The following is a 13,434-nucleotide window of genomic DNA, read 5'->3' on the forward strand; positions in this document are numbered from 1 at the left end:
TTTTATTTTTTTAGTTTAAGTTAACCTTTACAGTACCAAGATAAAAATTTTCTGAAAATTTTGTTTAAATTTTGCTCTCATTTCGTCAATTTTTGACCGAATTGGATGGAACCGGCTTTAAAAGATCTGGAATTTAGTCCAGTTTCCATATACCGAGTAGCGTTCAAATCCGTGGACCGGTTCCGGAATTAATCCGAATTCCCTTGGGATATATCCGGCATCCCAGTGGGGTGACGGACGAGTTTTGAAGAAACATCCCATAAATTTAAGTAATTGTATTTTGAAATGTGCTACATATGACTATTTCCCATTGATCCTTCACAATAGACATGAATTGGACCAATCTTGGCCACTGGAGAACTGTTCCGGGAGAACCTAAGAAAATGTATATATTTTTCTATCATTCCAGCGATTTGGGTTGATAGCTTTATACGAAATGTGAAGTTCTTCCAATCATACGGTTCTACAGCTCCCTGAAGGCCATTCTGGCACCGGTTCCGTAGGGATGGACATTTGACGCCATTTTGAAAACCAAGATAACGGCTTCCGGTTACCACAAAACAGTGAAAACCACCATCAATATGGGTGTTATTTGAAAGCGAACGGTCAGCAAAAGCCGGAAATTGATAATTGACGCCATTTTGAAAAGCAAAATGGCGATTTCCGGTTACCACAAAACAGTGAAAAGCATCATCAATATGGGTGTCATTCGAAAGGGAGTGGTCAATAGAAGACAGAAGAGTCATTGTAAAGCGCTAGCGATCAGCAAAAGCCGAAAAATGGTTTTTGACGCCAATTCGAAAACCAAAATGGCGGGTTCCTGTTCCAAAGAAACAGTGAAAAACGTCATCAATATGGGTGTCATTAGAAAAGAAATGGTCACTTGAAAACCAAGATGGCGGCTTCCGGTTACCACAAAACAGTGAAAACCATCAATATGGGTTTTATTTGAAAGAGGAAATTTATAATTGACACCATTTTCAAAATCAAGATGGCAGTTTCCGGTTACCACAACAGTCAAAAGTATTGTCAATATGGGTGTCATTCAAAAAGGGTGGGGGGGGGGGGGTCAATAGAAGACAGAAATTGATTTTTTCGCCATTTTCTAAGCAAAGATAGCGGCTTCCGGTTTCCACAAAGCAGTGAAAACCACCGTCAATAATGGTGTCATTGTAAAGCGGGTGGTCAGCAAAAGACGAAAATTGGTTTTTTACGCCATTTTGAATACCAAGATGATGCTTCCTGTTCCAAGGAAACAATGAAAACCATTGTCAGTATGGGTGGCATTTGAAACGGGGTGATCAGTAGAAGACGGGAATTGATGATTGACGCCATTTTGAAAACCAAGATGGCGGCTTCCGGTTTCCACAAAACTGAAGACTGTCAGCAATATGGAAATCATTTGCGAGTGGATGGTCGGCAGATACGGATATTGATTGACGCCATTTTGGAAACCAAGATGGTGGAACCACAAAATAGTCAAAATCATCATCGGTATGGGTTTTATTTAGAAATGAACGGTCTCCCAAGTAGCAATTTTTATTTCAACTATTTCACACCAACAATAAGTATGTGCTGTTGTGACAGACAACTAAGTTTCTTCGTGACTCAAAAGGTACAGATTTAGACTGATTTTCAATATAGTTCAGCGAAACTTTTAAAACTTGCTCCTATTTCGTAGTCATTACGATGCGAGAATAACCGAATTAAATCATATTGTTGTCAATATGTCGAACGCAGATCTCAACAAGATTAGTTCATTCTAGCCGATGTTCACATGGACTGTCAATCGGCAATATTATTATAATAGTAATTTTCGATTTGGACATGTGTATTTTCCTCGTTCAATACTGCGGATCGTGATCGGGCGTTGCATTGGAGATGTATTTGTTGATTCACGCGTTCGTGGTTGGTGTCGGTGTCGGCTTCATAGTGGTATACGTGCATGTGTGTGGGGCTTCTTCGATGACTTCATCGTTTACGGAGTGATTGCTGGCCTCAATTAAAGCAGTGGATGATATCAAGAAGTTTTGACTCGTGAGCCGCTGCCGAATAATGTGCTGGGGGAACGACGGCGACTGGGATGCCGCGGTTGCCTACTTTTTTCTCTTTTTTCTTTACTTTGTAAGTAGGGGTTTTCCACTACTCGGGTTCTTGTTTGCCCGGCGTACCCTTCTTTTCAGGGCGGCCTAGGTGTTTCTACAGAATTACGGATTTTCGTTTCACAACAAAAAAAGGTAAATAAACTAATAGATTTACCGACTTTTCGATGAAGTTGATCAGCTGCTTCTGACGATGGCGGGAAGGCGGGCGGTTTCTTCCGACCGGCCGGGAACACAACGGCCGCGTTCTCCTGCTGGTGTCGTTGGCTGCGCCGGCAGCGGTCCTAGATTTTTAGCTAGGGAGGTGAGCTTGACTCCTTTGTTGGAACCTCCCTAGCGACGATGGCGAATCATCGCCGGATCTATTCGCTCCCCGCGAGAGATCCCAGAAGTCACCGCAGTGTACTTCCCAGGGAGCACCTTTGGCCACCCTGCTTCGCTCTCCTTGATGTTTAGCTATGAAGGAGAGCTAGGCTCGTTCGGCTGATCCTTCACAGCGAGAGCGGAAAAGCGTCTTCTGGGTCCTTTATACTTAGCCGGGGAAGCGAGTTGCTCCTTGGCGCTTAGCTTCCTTTTCTAGCGACCCGACACCAAAATACTTGAGTACCCGAACCACGGGTCGGCACTTTTCGAACGGGATTGTCACCGTCGCACACGCGCACTTTACCGCACTGGTTATTGTGGCGGGGAACTGTCCCGGAAAAACAAAAAAACTCGGGGCGTCTGTTCGATGCCGTGGTCCGTCACTATCTAAAAACCTCGATGGCCGCCTTCTCCACGACACGAAAAAACAAACACCAACACCAAAAAACCGTACCGCCGCATAGCTATGTGTAGCATATCCAGCACACTTATTGCAACAAGAGGAGAGCGGTTGCCTATCCAAGCCCTATGTTTCTTGTATACAAACATAAAACAAAAATTAGTACACCTATCTGATTACACAAAACCGTTCGACGATTGTAAGGACGTGACCCCTATCGGCCTACCCCTGAGTTGATTCCTAGTCCCACCAGGAGTACTTGCTCTAAATTTGAAGCAAATCGGACAAGTCTAGCTACCGGACCAACGGACCAAGTTTGTATGGGATTTTTCGACAATTTATATGGAGATAACCCACTAGCTCGCATTTTCACCGCTAGGTGGCACAGTATGCATCGAATTATCACTGTAAATTAAAATAGGAAATATAATTTAATTGTGTACAACTTTGTCGAAGACTGCTAGTCAATTCGGCTTTGTTAAAAGAAGTTATTAAACGAAGTGGTGTCTGAGTCAGTTTTGCCAGGGGGCTAGCAGTGCATGGTAGTGTATCGGTACTAGGTTCTAACTAAACATTTTTGTGGAATAATGGTTAGATTTAGCTGAATAGTATGTTCGGAAGAATTGCAATACATAATACGAGTTATGTCTTAATTAGAAAATTTTAGTGCCACCTGTGACCGCATAGATGGCGCCAACACTAACTTTTCAACGGAGAGAGATAGAAATTAGGTGTCTTCTACAAATATCACCGGTTCTATTTACCATAAAATCCATTCGAAAAATGGTTTTTGAAGAAAATTGTTCAAGGAGCTTAACTTTTCGCGGCAGTGATGCCAACTACGCGATTTTTTCAGTTAAATATTAAAAATTATTTTTTCTCTTATTACAAATATTTTAATTTTGAAGATTCTAATATCATCGTGTTCTGTAGATATTTTTACATAAAAACACTTATAATCTCAATATAATTTGAGCGTATCCTGAGATGCACTGTTTTGAAGGGAAGAACTCGAATTTTCTCAAATAAAAAAAAACCCTATTTTTTAGCCAAAATTGAGAAAATCTTCAAACAGTCATAAAAATTGACCCTGATCTGCTAAAAAGAAACCAAAAACGTAGTTTTTCATAATTTCTCGTCTACTTCACAATAAATTATGTGTGAACTCAGAATGCTCAAGTTGGTTTTTTATTGTTGCGCGCCTGCGATTTTCTATGGGAAATAGCGTTTTTTTGCTTCAAAATATCGCTGATTTGCTATTTTGCTGAAAAAATCGGATAGTTGGCAGCACTGCCGCCAATAACTAATATTTTTTCTAAACTCCTTGAACACTTTTCTTCAAAACCCATCTTACGGTTTGGTTCTATAGTAAACAGAAGCGGAAATATGTTCAAAAGGAAATCAAGGATTTTGACAATTTGCCAAAGCGGGGGGGCTCCCATGGCCCGAGCGGTGATTGAATAGACACAAAAATTTGGGTTTTTATATATTGGCCCTAAATGAACAATTCCTCCAAATTTGATTCAAATCCGTGAAGGTCGATTACACGTGCCTTGATCACTGCGCGTGGAATGACCCTTACATAGAATACATGGGAATTGAGAGGAACCATCAAGCCATCTGATTAAAACGATTTGAACAGGAAGAGTGGAGTAGCCAGATTCTTGTTGCTAACATTTCGTGAACATGACGCAGGATTTTCTCCCCACCTATTGAGGCTACTTTTTATAACAATGCATTGTAATTGGCTTATATGGTCTTGTTATTGGAAGCAAGCTTCCGTAGTACATGTACGCGAAGTCACTTTCCGACCACGCAATTCCTTTTTGGCCCTTCGTACAGTACCATGCTGAGTATGGTCAGAGAGTAATGCTTGAACACGTCATGTTTGTCGTGTAAAGATTGCCCAGTGCTATGAAGAGTGTTCCTGCTACAAAGGTGGTAGTACCACCGCCACCACTACATCTACTGACCACCCCCTTTCAAATGACACCCATACTTAGTATGGTTTTCACTGTTGTTTGTAGTAACCGGAAGCCACCATATTGGTTTTCGAAAATGGCGTCAAAAATCACTTTATGACTACCCTTTTCTGATACCTATACTGATGATAGTTTTCGCCGTTTTGCAGTAACAGCAAACCGCAAACTTGGTTTTCAAAACTGCATAAATAGTCAATTTCATTCTTCTTCTCACCAATCCCTTTCAAATGACACCTATATTGATGGAAGTTTTCACTGTTTTTTGGAAACCGGCAGCTGCCATCTTGTTTTTCAAAATGGCGTCAATCATCAATTTCCGTCTCCTGGTGACACACCCCTTTCAAATGACACCCATATTGATGACGGTTTTCACTGTTTCTTTGGAACATGAACCCGCCATTTTGGTTTTAGAATTGGCGTCAAAAACCAATTTCCGGCTTTTGCTGATTGCTAGCGCTTTACAATGACGCCATTATTGGTGGTGGTTTGCACAGCACTGTGATAACCGGAAACCGCCATCTTGGTATTGAAAATGGCGCCAAAAATCAATTTCTGTCTTCTATTGACCACTCCCTTTCGAATGACACCCATATTGATGGTGGTTTTCACTGTTTTGTGGTAACCGGAAGCCGCCATCTTGGTTTTCAAAATGGCGTCAAATGTCCATCCCTACGGAACCGGTGCCAGAATGGCCTGCAGGGAGCTGTAGAACCGTATGATTGGAAGAACTTCGCATTTCGTATAAAGCTATGAACCCAAATCGCTGGAATGATAGAAAAATATATACATTTTCTTAGGTTCTCCCGGAACAGTTCTCTAGTGGCCAAGATTGGTCCAATTCATGTCTATTGTGAAGGATCAATGGGAAATAGTCATATGTAGCACATTTCAAAATACAATTACTTAAATTTATGGGATGTTTCTTCAAAACTCGTCCGTCACCCCACTGGGATGCCGGATATACCCCAAGGGAATTCGGATTAATTCCGGAACCGGTCCACGGATCTGAACGCTACTCGGTATATAGAAACTGGACTAAATTCCAGATCTTTCAAAGCCGGTTCCATCCAATTCGGTCAAAAATTGACGAAATGAGAGCAAAATTTAAACAAAATTTTCAGAAAAATTTTAACTTGGTACTGTAAAGGTTAAATAGGGTGGTGCAGCATAGCATTCTATTCTATTCTATTTTATTCTATCCCTTACACAGCCTGTATTGAAAAGCATCCTGGAAAACACTGCAGTTAGTCTGTAGTGTTTTTCTTGTCAATATTAATATTTGAAGCATATTTTCATATGTCGCAAATATTAAAACGGCCAGGCCTACTGTGCAGAGTTGGGTTTGAAGATGTTTCAAAATTAGACGGCAATTAAATTATTCATTTAGTGAATAATTTTATTAACGAATTATTTTGAATCTTAAAGGAGGAAGAAACGAGGACAACCGTACCGACCGTTTCAGTTTAAAGGGAATATAATAAATCGTTGGGAGTGACTTGGCTAAGAAGGTTAATGTCACTCCTTTTGTCCTTTGGGATGGGGCAGAGGTATTTACACCTTGCCTTGGCTAATAAGCCTAGGTTAAAGCGCCTTTACTCGCTCTCAAACTTATCGTGCCGTATCAGATAATAATATTAACAATAACTACATAATTCCGAAGAATTAGGAAGTAAGCGCAGATATTGTTATCTTCTAATTAGAGACAAGCAATCTTCGTACCCTAATCCATGACGCAGTTCTTATAATATCTTGATGTACCCTCCCTGCCCAAATATAAGGAACCTTATGGATATACTTCAGATAGTGAAAATGAAAAGTAATCCAATATTTAGAAAGAGTAAAATCACTACCACAATAGAAAAAATTACATAACCAGTTGAAAGTATAAACAATATAATTAGAACGCTCTTACCCGGTAATTGCAGATACATCACACTGCGTTATGGTCCTGTCGGCGTACGTTGTGGATTGATGTTTCGCTTCTTGTGACGATGATGAAGTGTCAGTTTTGCTACTGGATCTTTTTAGCCGCGATGTATATTGCAGCCACATCTGGGGCTATCAGTGGCGTCTGATTTCGCTCTCATTGTACGATGACCGATGAAGCGAACAGCTCACTGCCATCCAGCAGTGGCCCGCCGGTATCCGTATCAAGCACCAGCACGTCGAATCTGCTCGAATAACTTTCTAGTCTCCTTTACGATAAACGCTGAGATCACTTCCGAACACAACGAGCAGCGGTAGGCCGGGAGAAGGTTCCGCTCGCACGAGCAACACAATGACGCCAAAATCGTTCCGGGAACGCTAATCTAGCTATTCACCGTAAAGCACTCAGAGTTCCACCATCGAGAATTCTTCAGAAGTGGTCCAACTAATAAATCTTCTAAAACTCAAATAGGGTGGTGCAGCATAGCATGCAGAAAACTTGTAAAACTAGATCAGTTATCATCAAAAGGGAAGTACCTAAACGTCCTTCTCACCTTAATTCTACTCAGTGACGTGCTCCAAAGTCTACTGAGGACTCGGTTGGTTCTTGGGGGGGCTGACAAAATGCTGACGTAGTTTAAAAAGGTACAGCAAGATCAAAGTCCTTATAGTCAAGGCCTTAGGCATGCGTCAAAATTGTTAGTGGTAGTGAACAGAGATAGCCTATAAACTGGAATTGAGGACATTAACAAGCGTTGAAAAAACTCACCCATACGAGCAAAGAGGCAGTTTTCGTTTCAAAGTTTTATAGCACACTACAAATGCATTAAAGGTTTTGCGAAAGGGTTCAAGAGCGTCATAAAACTTCAATTGTTACTAGAGAACGCATGCTAGGACCTTGCTATATAAGGACTTTTGTAGTCATATAAACTGCATAGATCTTTACAATAAAGCATCGCGTCTGTATTTCTTCTCGTGATGTAGAGATCGACGGTGTAGTCATTGGGAGAGGTGCTTTTATCTGTTCCCGGGTAGTGAATGGCTTTAATTGTAACCAGCTAGGTCATACGAACACTAACTATACCAATAAACTGCGATACTACAAATGTGAGGAACATCATTGCTGATGATGCTACCGGGACGACCACAGGGAGGTGTGCTTACCGTGGGGAAAATCTGCATCCATTTCGGCATGCCCAATTTGGCCTCTCCCGACCTTCCTCGTACGGGTTTTAGTTTGTCTCAAACGGGGATCAAAAAAGAAAGTATACATTAGGGTGGGGCAAAATCATCGTTTTTTCAGCACAGCACTTTTTTGGTTCCTTTTGGGGTCCCAAACAACTGTGCAAAATTTGGGGTCGATTGGTGTTGACTACAATTCTTTCTTTAGTATGCAAACAAATAGATAGAAGTGTAGTCCAGGATATGCTGAACAACTTTCTGGATTTCAACATGAAATCCACCAGATCCCTACAACAATTTTTGCTTCAGGTGATCGAACAGCATCGAAATGAGCATCCCATCAAATCATAGTGCCTATTAAACTGAAATATAATCAATGAAATCCTCTGACATATCAACTCGACATCAGTTGATTCAGTCTGTAACGTAACTTCTATTGATAAAAGTCAAGGCAAGTATGTTTTATTTCATCGTTACTATTATGCGTAGGACATTGTGTAATTGTTTTGAAATAATTCATCTAAACATTCCAACTCGACAACATTTCAGTTCAAATTTCTACATATTAAAGGCCCCCTCCATTCCCCCTCACCCCTCACTACGCCCTATTGCTCAACTACCTACGCTCATGAAATTGAGCTAAGGCTTTTGAATAATTCATTCAAACATACCAATGTGGTAAAACTAAAATATATAATGTTATTTCGGAATGCTATATGAAATACTATTGGTACACCCGCAGTGTTGGCAATAAAAATGATTTTTGGCATTTAATTCGATGTATCGAACTTTGAACATCTATAACATGGCTTAGAGACATTCTAACACCATACATCCTTCAGCAAAGTTGTTCAGCATATCCTGGACTACACTTCTATCCATTTGTTGGCACACTACAGGAATAATTGTAGTCTGTAGAATTAAAAATGCAAAAATGTAGGTTTTCCCATACTAATCTCAATACAAATTTCAAACGCAATGCGCTACGCCGAGTCAACACCAATCGACCCTAAATTTTGCACAGTTGTTTGGGACCCCAAAAGGAACCAAAAAAGTGCTGTGCTCGGTTGATGTGGCTATGACTACGTTTTTCCATATAACAATGCCCCACCCTAGTATACATCAATAGATATGTTAGCGGAATTAAGTGCGTTCGACAGCAGTAAGGCCTGGTACAAGTTGCGAAACTGGATATCGCAGCAAGTAGAGAATTTTCAGTAAAGACAAGTAAATGGATCTTAAGCGAGTACTATGGATTGTCTAGAGTTCTGCCAACGGTAAGTATTAATATGAACTGCGTCATGACCCTTCGATCCGCTAATACCGACTGCTGTGAATTTTTATTTTTTACTAGAAACTATTAATCCGGGAACTGTTGCGGATAGGGTGCAAATTGCTGGAGAAGGTGGTAGGATGTGCAATCAAAGAATGGGAACGCTTCCGAAGGTTGAAAATTATGCGCAAATCTAGATATTATTTCCAAGGTTTGGACTTGAGTAGCCCTCTACTTCACAATATCATCGATGCAAGCGAAGGCATGAACGAGGTTGCGGCGTACCTTCGAGTTGAGACAGTTGACGGTCCGATATGGGGCCCTACTCTCACAGTCACGTCACCTAGTGACTAGAAGTAAAGTTTCTTCTAGTCACTAGGTGACGTGGCTGTAAGAATAGCACTCGTATTAGCTAATGCTAAGCTCTAAAGTTCCGCCATCATCGCATCTCTCTATTCCTGCAAATCGCAATGGTAAGAGCCAGACTTATTCCGTCGTCGAAATGCAGTCCTTTAAGGTGAATCAGCAGTGTTTCTGGAGTGATACGAATACATCACCAGTTTTCGACCATCCACACAACTACTTCCCCGTTGAGCCATTCGGCTCCCGACCTGTTCACGAACTACTCGGTTTAGTTCCAAACGATGGACCTAGTCTACTCTGACGGAGAATTTCCCGGCGAGAGAAGTTCTCTCGAAATCGAGCCAACCAGCCAGGTGCCGTAGTCGGTCCTGCGATTTCAGTGAAGTAAGACATTCGCTGGTACCTAGTTTTCGCTGACGGAGAGTTCCCCGGCGAAAGAAGTTCTCCCGCTACCTGTTCTTTTGTTTTCACTACATTCCGGGTGTAGCGTGGCATCCGGTTCGCCGGCGCCCCAACGACCCATATCCGCTGTTCTGTCGTGGCCTACTCGACCAATCCCCGGCTGGGGTTCCAGCATACTACAGCGAAGAGTTTTCCGGAGGTGATTGCTCTCCCGAAACCGTTGCTCGCTGTTCATCACGCTATTTCCACTGTGAGGAGGCCAGGATCTGCGTCACCACTCTGTTGACCGAGTTCCACGTGTTTACGTCGCTTATCATTTTGTGGACGACATCCAGGTTGATATCCAGCCTTCCTGTTTCAAGCATCTCCCTGCGTATCGCTTCGAACCTCGGAGCCGGTAGGTTCATCTTCCTTTCTCCATTCCTGTTGCCACCATAACATCGAATTAATTCTTACTATCTTCCTCATGTTTCTGGTGTTTCTACGATTGTAGCACTCGATATCCTCCACCAAGGTGATGTAGATAGCGCTCGCAATACATGCGGCCATCAGCCGGAACGTTTTGTTCAGGTTTTTGCGGTTCCGCTTGGTTTTCAGCGCCGCAACCGAAACAGGAATCTCATATCGCAGTATCGATGGCGAAAAACGGATCGTCGACGTTTGGCATGATCCTAGCTATTGCGTTGGTTGCCTTCGTCAACTTTTCGCAGACGTAGTTACGTGGTTGTTTAAGCTTAACCGGTAGTCGATTATCACTCCCTATTGCTTCAGTGAATGTTTCCATGCAATAACATGTCCTCCGACGTCGACCTGTATACGCTGAACTCTTTTGCAGTGGCTGACCAACAACACCCACGTCTTGTGGTGAGCTATTCACAGCTTGAACTCGTTCATCCAGCTCTCGATTGCGTCTATTGTCTCCGTCACTATTACCTCCACTTCTTCAAGTGTCACCTAGCACCGTTAGTGACACGTCATTAGTGAAACCCGCGGTTTGCACTTTCCTGGGTGGCCACGGTTTCTAGACCCTATCGTACATCTTGTTCCAAATAGTCCTGAACGCTCGGTGTCTCTCGCATTGACTTCCGCCCTTTGTTCGTCTCGTACAGTACCATACCAGTGCTCTGAAAGTACCTTTTCAGGATCTGGTATGGTCATTCTGTGCAGAACGGCACGATGGCTTCTCAGCTGGCGCTGTTGAACGGATTCTTCACTTCTATTATTACTACAGCGCAGTATCGATCTCCACTTCGCTTCTGTTCTGCCTTCTTGGCATTCCCGAACATTGTCCGAATTACCTCCGCTGTCGATACTCCTATGCGGGATCCGAATAGTATCTTGGACAGTCCGTACTCACCCTCCATGTATTTCGTCAGCCTGTTAAGGATGATTTTTCCGGGAGTTTTTCGAGCATACATATAGGCCTATACGAGGCCGGATTTACCGGTGGCTTCACTGGTTTTGGCAGCAACACTGGTTTTTTTTATCTTCCACATTTCGGTGAAATTGCCATCATCTAAACATTTCTGGAGCACCATCCTGAACACGTCCGAATATGCCAAGATCGTATCTTTCAGCGCCACGTTTGGTATTCCATCCGGACCGGGGGCATTCTTTCATTTTAGTCACATCGATGTTTCTGCGAGCTCGTCATAAGTCACTTGCCACTCGTCTGTGTTTTCTCCTTCTTCGCCATACGGTGTCGGTGACCAGGTAGTTGGGACGTGCTTCGGTAAGAGACCCTCACCTAGTGCACATTTCAGCTGTCCTCGACGGGCCCCTTATCTTCGCCATCACGACTGGGTACGCGTCTCCCAGGGGTTTTTGTCTACTTCTCAGCACATTCCCGTTTTAAAGTGGCCCTAGCTTCCCGAAACGCTGCTTTGCGCTACTGTCTCCTTCTCCGATCTTGCTCTCTGAGTCTGACTTCTGAATCTGAGACAAGCAGCGCGTAGCGTAGTGAGCGACTTATTCAACCAGTAAGCTGGATGCCGTCTACTGCGTGGTTCCAGTTTTCGCTGCATTTTGGTGTCAAAAGCCATCACAATCCTTCTTGTTATATTAGCCGCATCAATGTTCTCGATCCCATCGTCCGACCGAAGTGCATCAACAAAGAGGTCTTTGTTGAAGGTTTTCCTCTTACACTTTAGTGCCCCGGTCGTCCTTCTAACAGAACCTTCATTGCACAATCGTACGTCTAACTTCGCTATAGCTTCCTGCAGGATACACCCTCTTGTGTTGGTTACTCTACTGCCCCACTCTACAGCCCACGCGTTGAAGTCGCCACCAATGACTACCGGCTTCCGACCGATCAACTGCTCGGTTAACTGCTCCTGGCATTAGGCTGAGCTGCTCCATTGTCCACCTAACAACTGCACACGAAGACGCCGTTGATTTTGGTGATCACGAAGCCTTCGTATGAGCGTTCTACCGTTTCTTGAATGAAAAATCTGCCCATAACTTGTATTACAGCCGTTTCTGATCTATCCGCCTTCCAGATACCGTTATCAGGGGTGGCTCTGCAATCAAAGCGATATCGCACATAATTTCTGTCGTAGACTGCCCCAACAGTTTCTGTGTGTCACAGTGATTCAGATTTATCTGGGATATGTCCATTATCGTTGGCCTGCAGTCGCCTTCTTGTGGGCAGGGCATTTAAAGCCACCCGTCTGATGGTCGTTTCCGTTTGTTGGAGTGCAAAGCAAACACTTCAGCCTCTGCACGCAGTCTCTCGCAAGATGGCCCGTCTCCTCGTATTTCCAGAACATCCCGGATCTATCCGGGCCTTTGTAAGCCCCTGCTACTTCCAACGCCTTATCGGCAGCGTTTACCGGTAAAGGAATCATTGCTGTTTGAGTTCCTCTGTACGCGTACCCCTTCTTTAACCGGATCGTCATGTGCACCTCGCCCTGATTACACTGCTGCTTCAGTGCATCTCTCAGCTCGTCTTTAGTCGTGATTTCATTAACGTTCTTCCACACAATCACCATCTTCGGGTTTGAGGCTTTAACATCTGTCTTTTCAATCATTAGTTTGGTAATAGTCTCTTGAAAAGTCGAGCTGCTGGTCGTGGGATCCTTCTTCAACTTGGAGAGCATCTCGCCATGATTCTTTGACGAGCACGGCTTCACCCTTTGGCGTCTTCTGACGAGCCGGAGGTTTTCTTTTTCTCTTCTGCTCCACTTTTCGCTCCTCCATCCGCTTTAGCTGTTTCCCGTGTTTCTTCTTCCGACCTACAACGGTACTGCAGCTGGGCACCTGTTGGGTAACGTCCTTTCTTTCGGCAATGACAGCGCCCTCGCGCGTTTGCTTCTTGGGTCCGCCTGGTCTTCCATCTCCTGGCGAGGTTCTTGTCCTCTTTGGAGTCACGGAAAATCGCGTGTTCTCCACTCCAATCAGCAAGATAGTAGCCTTAGCCGACGCCAAAGCTCGCTCAGTTAC

General features: G+C 43.4%; 1 protein-coding gene across 2 annotated transcripts in view; it reads left to right on the forward strand.

Annotated features, from left to right (window-relative positions):
• Positions 1 to 13,434, forward strand: part of LOC131685474 (uncharacterized) — a 151,487-nt gene that overhangs the window by 42,636 nt on the left and 95,417 nt on the right. The window lies entirely within an intron of this gene.

This window comes from Topomyia yanbarensis, chromosome 2, assembly GCF_030247195.1.
Source record: "Topomyia yanbarensis strain Yona2022 chromosome 2, ASM3024719v1, whole genome shotgun sequence".
Lineage (NCBI taxonomy): Eukaryota > Metazoa > Arthropoda > Insecta > Diptera > Culicidae > Topomyia > Topomyia yanbarensis.